An 18,002-nucleotide genomic window follows, 5' to 3' on the forward strand; every position below is an offset into this window, starting at 1 on the left:
GGGATTTACTAAGCATAATACTGTGAAAGAAGGGTAAGATACCCCAAAATTCTGACTAAATGCAAATACCTGTATAAAAGACTGTTCAAAATGTTCCCAGCACAGACTGCTAGGAATGAATAGCCTCGGATTATTTAATGACTGTTAATTTTGATGTGTATTATATAGATGAAATACTGTCCTATAATTCATTCTTCTTTGGAAAGCATGTTTTGTCTGTTAATCTTCTGTGGTAGTATCTGCTTCCTTATTTGAAACATTGTTTTAATTCTCTCTGGGCAATCTTATTTAACTTATTTTTATTTTTGAGACAGAGTCTCACTCTGTTTCCCGGGCTGGAGTGCAGTGGCACAGTCTCAGCTCACTGTAGCCTTGTTCTCTCAGGCTCAACTAATCCTCCTACCTTAGCCTCCCCAGTAGCTGGGACTACAGGAGCTTGCCACATCCAGCTAATTTTTCTTTTTTCCCTCTTTTTTTTTTTTTTTTTTTTTTTTTTAAGGGACAGGGGTTTCGCCATGTTGCCCAGGCTGGTCTCAAACTCCTGGACTCAAATGATCCACCCACCTCGGTCTCCCAAAGTGCTGGGATTACAGGCGTGAGCCACCACGCCTGGCCTGGGCAATCTTGTTTTTCAAATAACATATTAAAAAGCCCAATAATGTAAAAGGGTAGGATCCTAAAAAGTCAAATAAATATAATGTTCATTATTAAGAAGTGCTCTTAAAAATGACTTTCAGAGTTCATAAGGAATAAGTCACACACATCATATCTTGAATACAATTCTCCATTATACATTATAATGGAGTCTACACGAAGAAAAACAATTCATGAATAATTTAAGGTTACAAAATTAGATACTTTAAATTTCATCTCCTTTCCTTTGCCTGTAGTGGAATAGCCAAGGCAAATAGCACGAAAGAGAAATGGAGTACCTGAAAACTCCAGAAACTTTATTATGAACTTTTAATAGCTTATTCATCAATTTTTTAACTAACCCTAGTTTAATAAATGCCAAGCACTTTACATGTATTAACACTTCAATGATTCCTGACAACAACCCTATGAGGTAGGAGTTATCATTATCTTCATATTACAGATGAGAAAACAGACATGGACATGGAGATGTTAAGTAATTTGCCCAAAGTCACACTGCTAGTAAATACTAAAACTTTGATAGCCTGGCTGACCAGAATCTACTTTAACCAACACATTTTCTTACCCATAAGACCCAATTGGATTGAGTTTGCTTTCCCTAGTGTGAAAGTTCATGAGGTACAGTGCCATAAATACAGCAGAAGAAAAGAAGTGGGGAGGAGTGGGGTGAGGGGCTCAGAGACTTTCCAGTTTGTAGCAAGAATGTAACCACTTGTCTAGGGGCACTAGGCTGAAAGCTTTAGGAAGTCAGGGATGCAGAGCCTGGGCCACATTGCTGAATAAATAAATATTAAGAAGGAAAGAAAAGGTATTTGCAGAATGAAAAAGCCAGGAGGAAGGGCTGCTTCCGCACCTTGACCAGAATCCTGGATTTCAAGCCTCCAGGATTGCCTGGCTACAGCACAACTGAATTAGCAACTGAAAGGAATGCAGTGAACCCATGTACTTTGATCTTGGTAAAGCAGTTGATACAGTATCCTGTGAAATCAGGATCCTAAATCAACCAAAACTTATGTTGTTCCAAGAACCACACAAGTTAAGCAGGCTAGAAAGAAAAACACTGGCTATATCTACTAGTATGATGAAGAAAAGGCCACAAGGAACGGAATTCAATCCGTATTCAAAAGTAACTTGGAAATTACTCATGCTGTTTTAATCAAATTTGCACATAACATTAATTTGGGAGGTGTGAAGAGGGCAAATGAGGGCGAGCCAACTGACTTAGTTAAATTAGCAGAGAGGTGAAGAAAAACAGAAGTTCAGTTTCATTTTTGTGTCCCCTTTAATTTGCAGGGAGTGGCTATGGATGTCCAATGGGTAGTAACCACCTCTAAACCTAAAATGCCAAGACTGAACTAAGTAAGCAATAGCAAATAGATACATGTTTAAAATGTTAAGACTTCAGGTCTGAACTTCACAGAGCATGATCATATTATTTCATACACTATCAGTAAAGTTCCATGGGAAATAATATTCCTTTCAACAAGACTTCGTTAGGAAAACCCAAAGAAAAGAAGGGGCTCAAAGGCTGAGTTTAGGAGGTCAGACGAAAAAGTCAGTGGCGTATGTATAATCTGGCCCCACTACAAATATGCCGCACAGGCAGAAGGTCATGAGAATGGTTTGCAAACACATGGCAGGACAAAGAACAGCAGAGAAGGGAGAGAGAAGCAAGCTAAAACTTGAACTAACATTATTTTTTTAAGCATAAATTATAATTTCTAATTTCTTTAATGTTGAGAAATAGCTTATCCCTTGGTAGAACTATCTGTCCTCCCAGCAAAAATTGTATTTTAAATGTTAGCAGTTGATTTAGAACTAACAAATGAGAGTAAGAGAGCTCTGAAACATTTGAAGAAAAAATGACCTATATTCAGGCTGGGTCCTAGGAAATGTAAAAGTGAGCATCATTTCATGTAGCTCCTAAGAGACTGAAGAACTGCACTATTAGCTCTGTAGCCAATATGCAGGAAGAGATTCTTGACCAGATATGGGTTTTAAGTATGTCCTAGCAGGCTTGTTCATGGGAGGAAAGCATATGTTTCTAGAAAATAAAAGGCTCTGAAAGGAAAGAGGGTCACTGAATAATTAAAACTTCCTAATATGTCACCCTTACTACTCTCAATCATAATTTGTACAGTTATTTCTTAAGGTGAAGCCCTCAATATGTGAGCAATGCAGGCAAGGAATACCTTTGGGTATCTGCAGAATTAATGACAATAATAACAGCAACAGCAGCTAACACGTGAGTGTTAACTATGTGCCAGGAACTGTTCTAAGCATTTTATATAAACTATCCTCACAACTAACCCTAGGAGGTAAATATTGTTATATCTTCATTTTATAGTAAGTTAAGTAACTTTCCCATGTTCCCATGGCTAGAAAGGCAGAGTAAAAACCTAGGCAGTAAACTACAGAGCTCATGCTCTCCAAGAGATTGTCATTGAAGACAGGCACAGCCCACAATAAAATCCCATATATTCCTCTGCCTTCTAAAAGAAACAGCAACAAAAAAGGAGAAATCTAGCACAGGGGCATAAGGATTAGAGCCATCCCACATTCTAGATTTGAACAGGAAATACATGTGAAAAATTTCAGCCAAATGACAATGCTCTGAGAGATTACTGTTTAATACTTACAGAGGACAAAAAGCAAACCATAGAACCTACACAGACAGAACTTCCACAAAGTTTGATGACTGGCCCCCTCCCATGGTTTAAAAAATCATCCATACAATGACAAACTCAAAATTAGCTTCAGCTCAGACCTTTCTCTAGAATGCCCCAATGCCCTCTAGAACCCTTCCCTCACCAGGCTGCCCTCAGAACCACCTGCAGAGCCTTCAAAACACACTTTCCCAGGCCCTACCCAAGATGTGAACCATTGAAATCATGGAGGTGGAGGGGTGCTCCTGGAATCTGCACATTTAGGAAACTCCCAAGTGATCCTTAGATGCAGCCTAGTTGGCGAAAGCCCATGCTACCACCAGAATTGCTGAAGGCAGAGATCAAGGCAAAATTATTTCCCTTCTCAAGAACCTTCAATGGAACAACCTTTATTCAAAGGCAACCAAGTGAAGTCTAAATTCCTCAGCAGGACACTCTAGGCCCTCTGTAATCTGTCCCAAACTACTTCTCTGGCTTCCTTTCCTCCTCCATCCCTCACTCCATTCCAGCAGCATTCCCCAAACACATTCTGTACTTCTACAACTCCATGCTTTGCTGCTCCAACGTTCCCTCAGCTCTCCCATCAATTCTCTACCTGTCACCATCTTTGTCATCCTTCAAGGCCCTATTCAAGGTATTTTTCCTTGTGAGACCTCCCCTGATCTTTCCAGTCAAAATCAGTCTCTCCTTCTGAGCAAATGTCCAAAAAATGTAGCTCTCACAAGAATTACAACATACACTGCAAACTGTGCTGAATTGTACTAAACTGTTTACATGCAGGTCTTATCTTCAAAGCAGGGGCATATCTTACTCATCTTTCATATTGTGGATGAGAAAGAGACCTAGGTCGAAGTTTAGCTCTCCCTGCTAGTTACTAGCACTGTATCCTTGAGTGGGTTATTTAAACACACTGAGCCTCAGTTTTGTAATCTTTGAAATGGAACACCAATGACACCAACCTTCATGGCTGATATAAGAATAAAACAGAAAAGTGGCCCACTGTGGACTACCTGAAATGCACTAACATGATAGCCGTTGTTAATATTTAGTGCTAACTTTCGTTTCCCATCCCACTAGAGTGCACTGCAGACAAAGTAAATGCTCAAAAAGCATTTGCTTTTACTCAAAAAAGGCATTTGCTTTCAAAGTAATGATAAATGTTAAGTGATTTCTTAAAGTCCTTTCTCCTGACCCAATTTTGTTCTGTTATAAAGAAAATTTCATAATATTTCTATTCCTATTCTATTTGTACTCCCCTTTCTTTCCTTCAAAAATTAATGTTCAAAATTCTAATGAACAAGCCCTGTCAGTGTCCCTCCTACTCTAGCTTGGCTGTTTGCTTTGAACTACAGTAACTGCCTGCAGCCACAGTGTCGCTGCCCAGAGAATTGCCTGCTTCACCCTTGCAACAAATAGCACTTTGTAGGCAAACTGGAAGAGAGCCCAAAGTAGGAGGGGGGAAAACCAAGGAAAAGGAATTTGGGCCAAAAACTGAGTTGACACCCACACTATCATTCACACTGGAATACAGGTAAGGAGAGAACAGGAAAGAAAAGGGGTTCAGATCAACACAAACCTTCCCCAACCACCTACCTCACCACCCACCCATGGAAAATGCATTCCAAGACTCACAAAGGACTTGCTGGTCAGCTCACTGCCTGACACACATGGCTATTGTGAATAAAATACTGTCATATATAATAGCTTCTTATCCTCACCAAACCAATCCTAGTGTTGTTACTGTCCCCTCCCCCATTTACAGGAGATGAAACCCAAGGTCACACGAGTCCACAAAAGAGAGTGCTGGGACTAGAACTCAAGTCTTTTAAGCTCCAAATCCTAGGTCCTTCCCACTGCCTCCAAATAGGTTGCAAAAAGCAATTTAAAAAGTGCTCTCAGAAGCTCACCAAATCTACCAGTTGCAAAGGTAAAGGTAAAACAAGATGCGTTTTGTGCTGTTAAAAACAAGTCTGGTGCCAAGGATGCCGGTTGTCACAGCAACAAGGCTCCAACCACAGCCTTTGTAATGATCAGTCCAGCGTTTTAGTACGGTGTTCCAGGAAGATCCTTTAGTCAGGTTTCTGCTCCTAGATGGAAAACTGTCTCCATGATTTCATTTGTTCATTTGGCTTGGGGAGGCAGTATCAGGGAAGGAATATAATTTTATTTCTTTTTTTAACCAAACTCTGATGCTGACTTTAAGACTGAGGTAATGTGGAAGGCAAAAGAAGTTTCTAAAGCAAATTTATGTTCGTCATTGTTGTGAGAGAGTTCAAGGGGCAATGAAGGAGTCCTAAAAAGCACAGATCCTGAAGCCATCGCAGCTTGGGTTCAAATCACAGTTCTGCCACTTCCTGTAATGACCCTGGCTGCTCATGGTGATTGGGAGGAGCAGCCAGACTAGAGAACCCAGCCTTGGTTTCCTCTGCTACAAAATGGGGCTGTTGTCAGAAGTAAATGAGCTAATATATGTAAAGTGCTGCAAACAGTGCCTGGCACATGGTGAAGTGTTTCCTAGTCTTATTTCCAGATTCGTCACTAGGACTGGATTCTTTTTTAAGTGTATTTTATAAGAAGGTTAAAGAAGACTTCTTGTACAACTTGTTAATGCATAATGCCCCAAACGAGCACAAACATTACTTACAAGTTTCACTTCCTGATAGGATCTTCCAGGATTTCCATCTGTAGAGTAGAGTCCCTAGAAGGCCGAGCAGTGGAATTTGAAGAATTTTTGTTCTTCCCAACAGTGCAAGAAAACCTGAACCCATTCTCTCAATACTACAAATGGTTTCCACAAGGGGGAAAAGAAATCCATAAAGATCCTTACTGCACTAAAGTAACAAATAGAAGGGGACATTTTAAAATGAATTTATTCTAAAAAGCAACCAAAGTATTAGAAATTTAAAGTTATTCCAGTCTAGAAAGACATAATTCAGATCACACAGGGATGATAGCCCCAGGACTGGAATAAAACCTGCAGATGATCAAAAGACGTTGTTCCCCGCCCCACAGAAAATGCTGAAATTCCAGGAACAAGGTACTATACACTTGGGATGATTAAGAGCAAAACGCTTTTAAAAATCCTCTCAGACTAGGATTCTGCTAGTAGCAGAAATCTGTTCAAATTATTACTCTCTTCTCTTTCAAAGAGGGTGTATGTACAACAAATTACACAAACGATGTTAGATTTTCCCCAGAAAAGCAAATAAAACTAAAGACAGGAGCACTATTGGGGTCACAGTAAAGGTCTGAGGTCCTGTCCTGCACCAGGATACCCAGATGGTGGAGAGGGGCTAAAACCCAGTAGACAATATCCTCCCGGTAGTGTGCCCTGACAGGGCAGACGCAGCCCTGCTGACACTGCTTCACACAAAGGGACCCTGGAGGCTGGCCCTTCAAAAGCAAAACAAGCTGGTGTTCCAAACCATCTTTTTCCTAGGGACTGCTGTGTATACCCCCTCAATGTCGTAGTTTGGGTGGGGGGAAAAAATGATGCTTTGTACTCTAACATAGCCAACTTTCCCCTATGCAAACATTTTCCAGCATTCTTGGTTTACTTTTTGCTATCAGCTGTTCTCTGGACCCCTCTTCTTTATCTCACTCCCTAGTCTTCTTTCTGACATAAACTCTTTTCCTTCCTTTTCATTCCAATTCCCCTTTTGGAGAAGCCACCGTACACATTAACATGATACACTAGGAATTGCAAAATAATAGCACTCTTCGCCCCCTGCCAACATAGATTCTGCACTATTTCTAAACATTGACATTTTTTCTTTCTTCCTCTTTCTTCCCCATTTACCCCAAATCAATTTTAAGATATGAACAAATCTTCCCCTATCTCCTGGGGTAGATGATCTCTTTACTCAACTCCAAGTGGCTCTTACCCTTCCTTCTCTCTCTGTGTGTGTCCCACCGGTCCTCTCCCCTTTTATATTCATACTCTACCTATTTCTCCCTAAACCTATTCCTCCTCAGGCCAGACAACCTGTTCAAATGCAACCACTCCAGATGTAATACACCACATTTAAAGGTCAGAAATTGTTATCATTAAAAGCACGGGGCTTGCGGTTTGCTTTGCTCTGCTTTGTGTCTGGGGTTGGGAGAGAAAAGGATGAAATCAAGTTTCAATTCATGTCAATTTAAATTAATGTTTAAAAGTGTATTTCGGGCCAGGCGTGGTGGCTCATGCCTGTAATCCCAGCACTTTGGGAGGCTGAGGCAGGCAGATTACATGAGGTTAGGAGTTCGAGACCAGCCTGGCCAACATGGCTAAACCCCCTCTCTCCTAAAAATACAAAAATTAGCTGGGTGTGGTGGTGCGCACCTGTAATCCCAGCTACTCAGGAGGCTGAGGTAGGAGAATCGCTTGAACCCGGGAGGCGGAGGTTGCAGTGAGCCAAGATCACAGCACTGCACTCCAGCCTGGGCCACAGAGTGAGACTCCATCTCAAAAAAAAAAAAAAAAAAAAAGTGTATTGTGCTTTTTATTCAAACCCTATGCTTCCATTTATCTGGCCACTAAAGGGCTATCTCTAAGGGCCTAAAGAGGCGGTTTCCAGCCCACAAAGCTATTTTGTTTGGTTTACAGGAAGTTCTAAAATGCTGAATTAGCCAACCTTTAAAATCAGATTTTACACAATAATCCAGATTTCTGGCTTACAGTGAAAAATCAGAAGATCTGGCAACACCGGCCCACATTCCCACGCGGCAACAATGCACTGCTCAACAGGCCCACTTCTGATGGGCCTCCCACTCCTGATGACCCCACCCTGAGGGCGAGTGCCTGCTGCCACAAATCATCTCTGAGGCACACTATTTGCTCAAGACCCCCAGGCTACTGCTAGTATCCAACTCTGATTAGCACAGAAATTATACAGATCTAATTTCTGCTTGGTACAGAACTTAGCAGGTATAAATAAGTTATAAGGAAAAGAATTTAGAACAGGTGAAAGAGAAACTATTTTGGAACTGAAAAATATCTTAAAAGAGCTAAGTTAAAGAACAAGTGCATCTCTCTCTGTCTCTGAGTGTGTGTGTTTGTAGGAAGGGGGTGTTTTGTGCAAGATGTATAAAACTGCAGCCCAGTTCCCAATTTGTACTTTATTACTGGCTAAATGTTAAGATAAATAATTCAATAGTTAAAGTAAAACTTGAACAGAATAAATTCACTCCAGCAAAGAGATTATACTTGAGTATAATGAAGTATAATTTTCTTGTATTTAAAAAATAAAGGCACAAATGAAACAGCCTATGAATATGATGTAGATACATGGATATTTATTTATTCATTCATTTACTTTGAGGATATAGTTTTTTTATATTGAATATATTTATGGCATTTATTCAGCAAACATTTGTTACAGCATTTTTTCAGCTAAGACATAACACCTTAGCAAATACTAGGTATATCTTTACATGATTTGTTTATGTACAGTAGTTATTCTGGCTGAGATCTAACTAGCAGGAGGGTGCTTAAGATGTACTTTACAAGTGGCATTCTATCATCAATATGGGTGACAAAAGAGAACAGGGCTAGAGAAAACACCAGAATAATTAAGTGATTTAAAGTTACCCTCTCAATTCCAGGATAAATTTTCATTTAAGTAGTTTTACCAACAGGCTCATACTTCTGAGACCAACTTGGGGTGACAAGAGCACTGGCCTGGAAGCCTAAATGCCGGGATGCCGCTATGGCTCTACTCTTCAAACACACAGCACGAACCAGAGGAGTTATCAGGTACCTTTACACCTCAAAACCTGATTCTCTTTTTCATGTAACAGAAATACTACTAGGTATTATAAAATAAATACAAAGAAATGTGCAGAAATGAGAAAGGGTACAGTAGATAAGAGAATAGGTATATATTATAAAATATTAAAAAGTCTGGTTTAAAATACAAAAGTCTGGTATAAAATGAGTCTGGTTTCAAATTCCACCTCCGCCACTTCTATCTGACGTTGTTGCAAATTACATAACCTCTCCAGCCTTATGACCTCATCTGTAGAGTGGGAATAAGTCTATCTTTCACTCAGAATTGTTTTGAGGATTATATGAGAATGCATGTAAATTCCAGGGCATAGGTTTGGACAATCATTAAGTGCCTAATAGCTGTTATTATTAATAACTTTAGGTGTTCCATACATTGTCCAAGTACTTCTTAACCAGCTAAGTTAAATACGAAAACAAAAAAGCAGCCATATCTGAGAATACACTGATTTTAAAAGCCTACTCAGTAGAGTGCCATTGCAAGCATCATGGGGACCATTTTTCCAAGCATTTTCATTTTCTAATATTTCTTAAAATTGGGTTGTAAGCAATCAGTGAAGAGAATTTTGACTGACGGCATCTAATACCCAATCTGAAGAGTTCTGTCCTATCCCTATAGCATGAGAGATTTTGAGACACAGCTTTCTGGCGGCCAATGACCATCAGAGAAAAAGATGTCTTCTTGTACATCCTTTCTTCTCCTCGTTCTGTAGAACTCGTTGCAGTGCTGGCTATCTGTCGATGCTAAGATGTAGCAATGGGATTTATGCATTGTTGGGGAAGTGAAGCTTTCTCTGGCAATGTTCCTAACTATTACCAGCAAGCATAAGAGGAAAGAAAAAAATGTTTTAAGAAAAAAAAATGCTTGTAATGGAACCTAACACCATATTTATGAGCGTTCCCCAATAGGAGGTGTCAAGGGGTAGACACACACACCTTGAAAACCTCAGAGGAGTGGTAGTTCCCAGACTTTTGATTTCACAGGCCAGTAAAATGTCAAAAGAAAGACTATCACAAAATTGCCAGCTTAAAGCTGGACCTATAAATGACACCAAAAAACCATCATCATCCTTTCATAAAATGAAAAAACAAGCCAACCCTCCAGTAGGAAGGACAACCCAAGATTAAACAAAACAAAAAGAAAAACAAAACAAAAAACCAGACTCTTATAATTGAATAAACTTAGCACTAAAGTTGGAACAGAAAAGCTTGTTGCATTGTCTTCACTCTTCTCATTTTTTCATGGGCTGGTGAAACTGTCATCAGGGACCCACTCTGGAAATGACTGCTCAAGGACGGACTGGGAGTTGGTCCCATCATCCATCCAGCCCAGGATGCACTATCTCATGGAGGCACAAGGGCCATGGTGGACCATGTGCTGTTTGGGTCACTATACCTTCCAAGAAGACTGACATATCCTTAAAGCTTCTCTTTTGTCTTAATAACCAATGATGGGCTTGCTGGCCACAAATGTTTCAAACCCATTTGAAGGTGTCTTCAGTCAGTACCCAGCCTTCGTGCACAACTACTAAGATGGTGGTTCTGAGCTGAGCTGCACATTAGAATTACCTGGAGGCAGGAAGGGCTGTCTTCAAAACTAAACTCCATATCCAGAGATTCTGATTCAATAGGCATGGGGAAGGGTCTGAATATATGTATTTAAAAAATATTCCCCAGACTGATTCTGATGCCAGCCAGGGTTGAGAAAAACCATATTTCATGGCATTCATCCTGAATTTATATCTTGTAAAGCTTTAAGGTATACCTCTTCATTCATTCCTCTGGGTGACAAATACTAATAGAGGGCCTGCCATGTGCAAGGCACTAGAAAATCAGTAGAGAACAAGAGAGATAAATCCCTACCCTCACCACACTGACAGACTACCGGAGCAGGAAGACAAGGAGGCAATTAAAATAGCACGCTTGGGCTTATTAGAATAAAGTGAACTATCAAGGCTGCCTATGGCCCTATCCTTGTGGTTTCATAGGCCTCCATGCCATCTCCTCTCAGATGACTCTTTCCAGGTGCTAGAAATCTTAATACTTTTATCAAAGAAACAGATGAGCAAGGACCCTGTCCTCATGAAGCTTACATTCTAGCAGCAATGTCCAAACATTCTAGGTATCATTACAATGGTCATTCCAGCTCTAGTGTCTTTCTGAAGGTTAGGTGCCCACGAATTTGGGGGAAAAAACACAGTGAAAACTCAATTAAGACTATATTTTGTTTTTTTTTCCCCAAAATCTTTTTTTTTTTTTTTTTTTGAGACAGAGTCTCTGTTGCCCAGGCTGGAGTGCAATGGCGCGATCTCAGCTCACTGCAAACTCCGCCTCTTGAGTTCAAGTGATTCTCCTGCCTCAACTTCCCTAGTAGCTGGGATTACAGGCACCACCACCACATCTGGCTAATTTTTTTATTTTTAGTAGAGACGGGGTTTCACCAGGTTGGCCAGGCTGGTCTCGAATTCCTGACCTTAGGTGATCCGCCCACCTCGGCCTCCCAAACTGCTGGGATTACAGGCCTGAGCCATCATGCCCAGCCCCAAAATCTTTTTGATGAAGCCTAGCATTTCATGGTTTTTGTTTTTCTGCAACAGCAAGTCAGGACAACAACATGAAGGTATTTTCAGAGCCCTTCCCTGAGTTTATCCAACAAAACACCATCCTATGAAAATTCTGTAATTTCCCCTTAATACCCAACCACCTATTTGCCCACAAGAAACTCACCTGCAAATCTTCTGATGACTAATACATCCTAGTGTGGTTTCCCTGGAGCAAATCCCCAGTGGTTAGACATTTCATAATCCAGAAAAGCTGTCATCTGCAAACCTAGAAATTCCACCGTGTGTTCCTTCTTTTAGATCAATTATGTAAATAAGACCCGAGGGACCCCACTGTTTACACACCTCTAAGCAGAGAAGAAATCCTGATCCTTAGCCTTTATTGTGGTCTTTAAGGCAGACAGATTCTAATGCCTACTCTGTCACTACATGTGTAAACTTACACTAAGCACATCACCTCCCTGTGCCTGGATACGCTCAACTATAAAATTTAAGGGTAGCCAGGCGCAGTGGCTCACGCCTGTAATCCCAGCACTTTGGGAGGCCGAGGCGGGCGGATCATGAGGTCAGGAGATTGAGACCATGGTGAAACCCCATCTCTACTAAAAATACAAAAAATTAGCTGCGTGCAGTGGCGGGTGCCTGTAGTCCCAGCTACTCGGGAGGCTGAGGCAGGAGAATGGCATGAATCCGGGAGGCGGAGCTTGCAGTGAGCCGAGATCGCGCCACTGCACTCCAGACTGGGCGACAGAGCGAGACTCCGTCTAAAAAAATAAAATAAAATAAAATAAAATTTAAGGGTTGATCCCTTCCAGCTATAATATTCTTTCTATTCAAAGTGACACAACTGCATCCTTAATTCTAAGACTCCAACTTCGACACAGCCTTTGAAGATATAAAAGGACAGCAACACTTTTCCCCTCAAGAAATTTCAAATATTCAAAAGGCATCCCTTCTTTTCATTGGAATATCCTTCATCTCCAGAGGATATAAAGAGGTTTCCCACGTGGACTGGTAAAGAAGGGAAACCAAGTAGACTGCATCATCTGGACAGCCAACACACTAACAAAGGATTGGGGCACAATGGACACTCATCACAAAGAGGTCACACACATTTGGCCATGAGATTTGAAATTTTCCTCTAGCTCTCCTTCAACACTGTGAGACAGCTACCACCCAAATCAAGTAATTTATTAAATCTAGTTCATTGGATAGATCTAGAGTATTCGGAGAACTTGGCACTAAGGTACCTGGGATTTCTTACCTGCCAGCTTCAGAAGACATCTGGGAATGGTAATTTCCTAATGTCTTTTCAGTGAAGACTGTAAAATTCAAGTTAAGTATGAACTTACATCAACGGCAAGTTAAAGCCAAGCTCTGAGAAAAAGGTTTGCTTCTAAACCTCAATCCTCTCTCCTTCCCTAAATATAAGGCTGTCACTAAATATTTGAGGCATATTAGCAAAAAAGAAAACAAAGCTTAGCCTGAGTGGGAAACAAGTCCATAGTTGATTTTTGCCAGTTATCCTACCTTCTCACAAATTTCAAAAGCAACTCTAACCCTGCAAGCTTCAGATTTGCACAAAACATTACAAACTCTCTTCCAGATACATAAACAGAACTACAAAGACCCAGAGGAAGGAATTCAGATTTCAGAAGCTTGCAACAGACTCGAACAATTTCAAAATGGTACCCCAGGTGCAAACATTTCAAGAGCTAAATGCCATGTGGCTTGGCATTTAGATTTCTCAGAAGCCCCCAAAATAAGGGCTAATTAGCCCTAGAACTCACTTCCATCACTCAGTGATCTCAGCTCTCATATAGGACCAACAGAGCCCCCAAACTACTGAGTTTTACATAGTACTAACTGACTCCAGTTTTCAACAAAGTCATCCTCCATTCCTCTCTGATATAATTAGAAGACAAATTCAAAAATGTCAAAGGCTAGAAGACTGGATCAAAATAAATAGGATAACATTGAGAACAACAACAACAAAAAAAACTTCTCCAAAAAAATCTGCCCAAGAAATACAGGATGCAGCAGCTCACAGAGCAAGTATCTGGGGGTTTTGACTATCCAAAACATGATTATCTAATAAAGAAGTTTGTGCTCGGCACTGCCTAAGAAAATCATAGGCAGTTGTAAGCTTAAGGTGCAGTAAGTAGACATTTATGCTTAGGTCTCAGCAAACAGCTGTCTTACCGTACTCTCTGTTGGCCAGATCACATCTCAATTACATATTCAATTCCAGATTCTCCATGTGAGATGCCGATAAACTGAGAAGACATCGAGAAACCACATCCCAATAAAAGACTGTGAAAAGAATTGGGACTAGTTTGCATCAGCAAAGTCAACTGGGGGTAAGGGGACATCATATTGTCTTGGTGCATTCAAAGAGAGTAGGCAGCTCCAAAAGAAGAAAATCATTGGGAAAAAAAATTCAAGGAGACAGTCTTCAGCTCAAGTAAAAATACAACAAACAGTCCAAAGGTGTAATAACCTGTCTTCAGGAGAAGTTCACGGTTCCTGGGGTTAAACAAAAGTTACCTAAAAAGGGTAAGAATTTACTAAAATAAATAAATTGGATAGGGCCCCTCTAAAATGCCAATTCTGATTTCTATGATTCCCAACTTACTCCACTATCATACTGTGCTCATCTGCTATGATCTCCCTCCAAACTGCCCCTTTCTTTCAATAAGGATTTGCCCAGACCCTAATCACATCAGACCTGAGCACAAAAGTCTCCTACATCAGCTTCCTAAGCTCAATGTTATTACTCCTCCCATGTCAAGAACCACCTCCCTTCAAGACCTATTCTGAGATCTAAGGACAGGGTTTCCACCTCCCTTCAAGACCTATTCTGAGATCTAAGGGCAGGCACTATCGCCATTTTGGACAGGATCATTCTTTGTTTAGGAGGAAGGGGGTTGATGTCCTGTGCACAGTAGGATGCTTATGTATCATCCCTGTCCTCTAGCCACTAGATGACAGCAGCACCTGCCGCCTCGCTATGATAACCATAAATGTCTCCGACATTCCTCAATGTCTGCTGAGAAGCAAAATTGCCTACTTCTGAGAGCCACTGGTCTTGAGGCAAATGATTAACACCACTGACTTGTGGTGAAGTTTTTCACTAACTAGGTTCCCTCTGCCCTCCTTTATTAGTCGTATATTCTGTTCCACATCCCTGACCACTGTCAAAAGTCAATTCAGATTTCCACTCCTCCCTCAGCATACTTCATACACTTTTATCTGGTTCCACACACCCTGGATTCTTAGACAACTGTAACTGTCTGCTTCTGCTGGCATCCTCATGTGTGCCTGTCTTATCTGCTCTCTGCAATTACTACGAGAATCCTCTCCTGCCTTGTTAAGATCCCACAGCACCCACTCCAGTTCTCTGCTTCCTGTTGGCACTCAACAAATATTAACTGGTGTTTCTTAGAATGTCAAACACCAGCTCCAATTAAAAATAACTGAAATCTCTTACAAGCTACCACTTCAACAACATAATAATCATGATTACAAAATTTTGACAAACTTTTGACTTTAATAGCTATTTTGTCTACAGTACTGAGAACAGAATCAGTTCGCAATCTAATTTCCAAACTATAGCTACCAAAACAATTTAACTATTTGGACATGACAAACACATCAGAATTTTCTAAAATTAATTTTTAAAAATGCTGCATAATATAAAAATTAAGGGAAAAGGGGCCTAGTTTTTTTCTTTTTTCTTTCCATTAAACTTTAGCGATTTTGAGAAAAAAAGGGCCAAGTTTTGACCACGTTTTTTAAATGCTGGAAAACACAGCAGGGAGAAAATGATATGAATATGGCTCAATACTTTAACTGTTGCATCATATGCTGCTCCACATGGTAATGGAAGGCTGGGTCATCTAAGGACAGTTTCCTCTCCAACCTTCTAATCTGTTAGGTTTTAATCAACACGCACACATACACCCTCAATAAAAACGAGACAAATCTAACATAGTGTTCAACTATATAAATAAACTGTGCCAATTCAAGATTTTGGAATTTTTCCCTGGCTCCATAGATTACCTAATCATTTTATGGGGGGCTCTATAAGTAACCTACAGAGACCAAACACCCCAAATCAACTTTTCGTGACCCCTGTTTTAACTACCTAATTTTCATCTCAGATTCTTCCCCATCTTGCACTTGGATTTTAACAGGGATTTAGTTAGTTGGTGTCAAGACAGATGAAGCAAGAACCCCAACTCTCGCCTAGCTGACAGTAGGTGTTTGGTCACTATTTTTGGACTGCAAAAATAAATGCTGCCTGAAGACCCCATTAACAGGATATGGTGCAGGGTTCTTCCCACAGGTCTGTAAGAAGCAGAGGTCCCAGATGCTATGGCGAGGAAGGTCTGATCACTCTCATTCTTGGCACTGGGAGGGGCCCCTTGTTTGTTTATAAGGTAGACAGCCCTCATCATTACTGCAAACGGGGATTCCCTGCCTGTCCAGACTCTTCCAAAGTCCGGTACAAACCACGTAATAGGTGCTCAATAAACGCTGCCTGTACGGAATTTTACTATCAAAGCTGCCAAGGAAAGTTTCCAGAAATCAGCTCTTCCAAAATATGTCCTCAGAGTTTTCTTTGTCCAACAAAAAAATATTTTTCAAGATCCAAGAGCAGGAAATCTGCGAGGCAACGAGGAGCCAAATATAAGCCAAGCGGCTCCAGCTGGGCCCCACATTCCGCTAGGACTCCCCAGTACCTATTCCCCATCTCTCCGCCTACATCCTGAGTGCGCCCTCCCTCTCATCTCGGCTGTTTCTTTCCCACAACCCTACCTCCATACTTTCGGCCACACACACCCCAACTGCGTGCTCCTGGAACCTCACAGCCCACCTCTCCCTCTCCAGCAAGGACCTACCTCTCTTCCCCTCGACCTGCAGCAGTTCTTCTTCACTGCAGCTGGCTTTTTAAGAAATCAAAAAATCTCATTTATCTGCAAGGGATACCCCCTAGTAAAGGGGGACGGAAAGGAGAAGGCCCCTATCAACCCTCCAGTAACTGGAGGTGCTGGTCCTCCCGGCAACCACCCCCAACTCTCCTCCTTTTCAAGCCCCTGGACAGGATTTGAGCAGAAGTCCCGCTCCCAAGAGCCCACGCCTCCAAACAAGCTAGAAGCGGATTATACCGGTACCCAACCCGGAGATGGCCCGCGGCCGGCTGGGTGCACCTGCGGGCCCCCAGCTCCCTCCCACAGGCGCGGGGGGCGGGGCGCGGGCCTTCACCTCCCCGCCCCCGTCCGCCGGGCTCCCAGCGCAGCCCACCCTGCACAGGAAGGAAGCGGAGAGGAGGCGATTCTGGAGAAGTTAAAGGGCTCACCTTTTGGACGCCGGGCCAGCAAGGCCAGACACCAAACACCCACCTCCGGGAGGAACCAGCAGAGCCGAAACCGGCTCTCCCCGCCTTTCCGATAGGGCGGAGGGAGGCGAGAGAAGGGAGCGCGCGCGAGGGGTCCAGGAGCCAGGCAGCCGCACTCCCCTCCCGCAGGGCCGGCCGCCCGGGGCCGAAGCGGCCGACGCTCAGACTGCAGAAAGCGGAACAATCTCCCAGGCCCTGGCGGCAGCAAACGGGAGCCCACTCCGCTCGCCGCCACCTCCTCCCGACCCCCGGACGTCCCCGAATGAGTTCCCGGCCGCAACCGCAGCTCGGGCCGCGGCGCCTGCGCCAGGGTTGCGCGCTCCGGCTCGGCGCGGCTCCACCTGCGCGTCGCCTTCCCTCGCAGCCCCCGGCCCCTGCCGGGAGAGGTGCGCACCAACCTTGGGGTGCAGCTCGGCCGCCAAGCCACGGCTTATGCTGAGGCCGGAGGTGGCGGCATCACCCGCGGCGGGCGGCGGCTGCACCGGGACGCGCCGGGGCGGCGAAGGCGCGCTGCGCCCTGGACCCTGCTCCCACGGCCCCGCCCGCGGCTGCCACCTCGAAGCGCGGCGGAGGAGCCGGGGCACCACGGGCGGCGGCAGCGGCAGCAGCGGCGACGGGAGCAGCAGCACATGACTCTGTAACGAGGGGAATTAGACAAAGCGTAACATGGACTCCGGGCCCGTGCAGGCGCTGCAGCTCTGGGACCAACCGCAGCCGGCGAGCGCCGCGACTGGCCCGGCCGCAGCCAATGGGGCGGGCCCGGGCCTCCATGTGATTGCGAGCGCTTTCTCCGGTGGCCCTGCAGCGCCTGACCGGACGGGGTCTGTGTGGCGAGGGAGGGGACCCGGGGTTGGAGACTGGCGGCGAGCGACTGCTAGATGCGGAGCAGGTGCTTGGGAGGGGAAGAACGGCAGCCTACATAACCATCGCCGTAATGCTCTCGCAAGCGTCCA

General features: G+C 43.2%; 1 protein-coding gene across 4 annotated transcripts in view; it reads right to left on the minus strand.

Moving 5' to 3' along the window:
- Positions 1-17,564, minus strand: part of LRRC8D (leucine rich repeat containing 8 VRAC subunit D) — a 114,863-nt gene extending 97,299 nt beyond the window's left edge. Inside the window, exon 1 of one of the 4 annotated variants that reach the window (XM_063697131.1) lies at positions 17,448-17,564. The gene's annotated coding sequence lies outside the window, so the exon portion shown is untranslated. Of the gene's footprint in view, positions 1-16,552; positions 16,675-17,010; positions 17,147-17,447 lie in introns of those variants that run through there. The other 3 variants (XM_019028458.4, XM_019028521.4, XM_055351932.2) reach the window with 3 other exon arrangements.
- Between the last annotated feature and the right edge of the window lie 438 nt (positions 17,565-18,002).

This window comes from Gorilla gorilla, chromosome 1 (genome assembly GCF_029281585.2).
Source record: "Gorilla gorilla gorilla isolate KB3781 chromosome 1, NHGRI_mGorGor1-v2.1_pri, whole genome shotgun sequence".
NCBI classification, from domain to species: domain Eukaryota; kingdom Metazoa; phylum Chordata; class Mammalia; order Primates; family Hominidae; genus Gorilla; species Gorilla gorilla.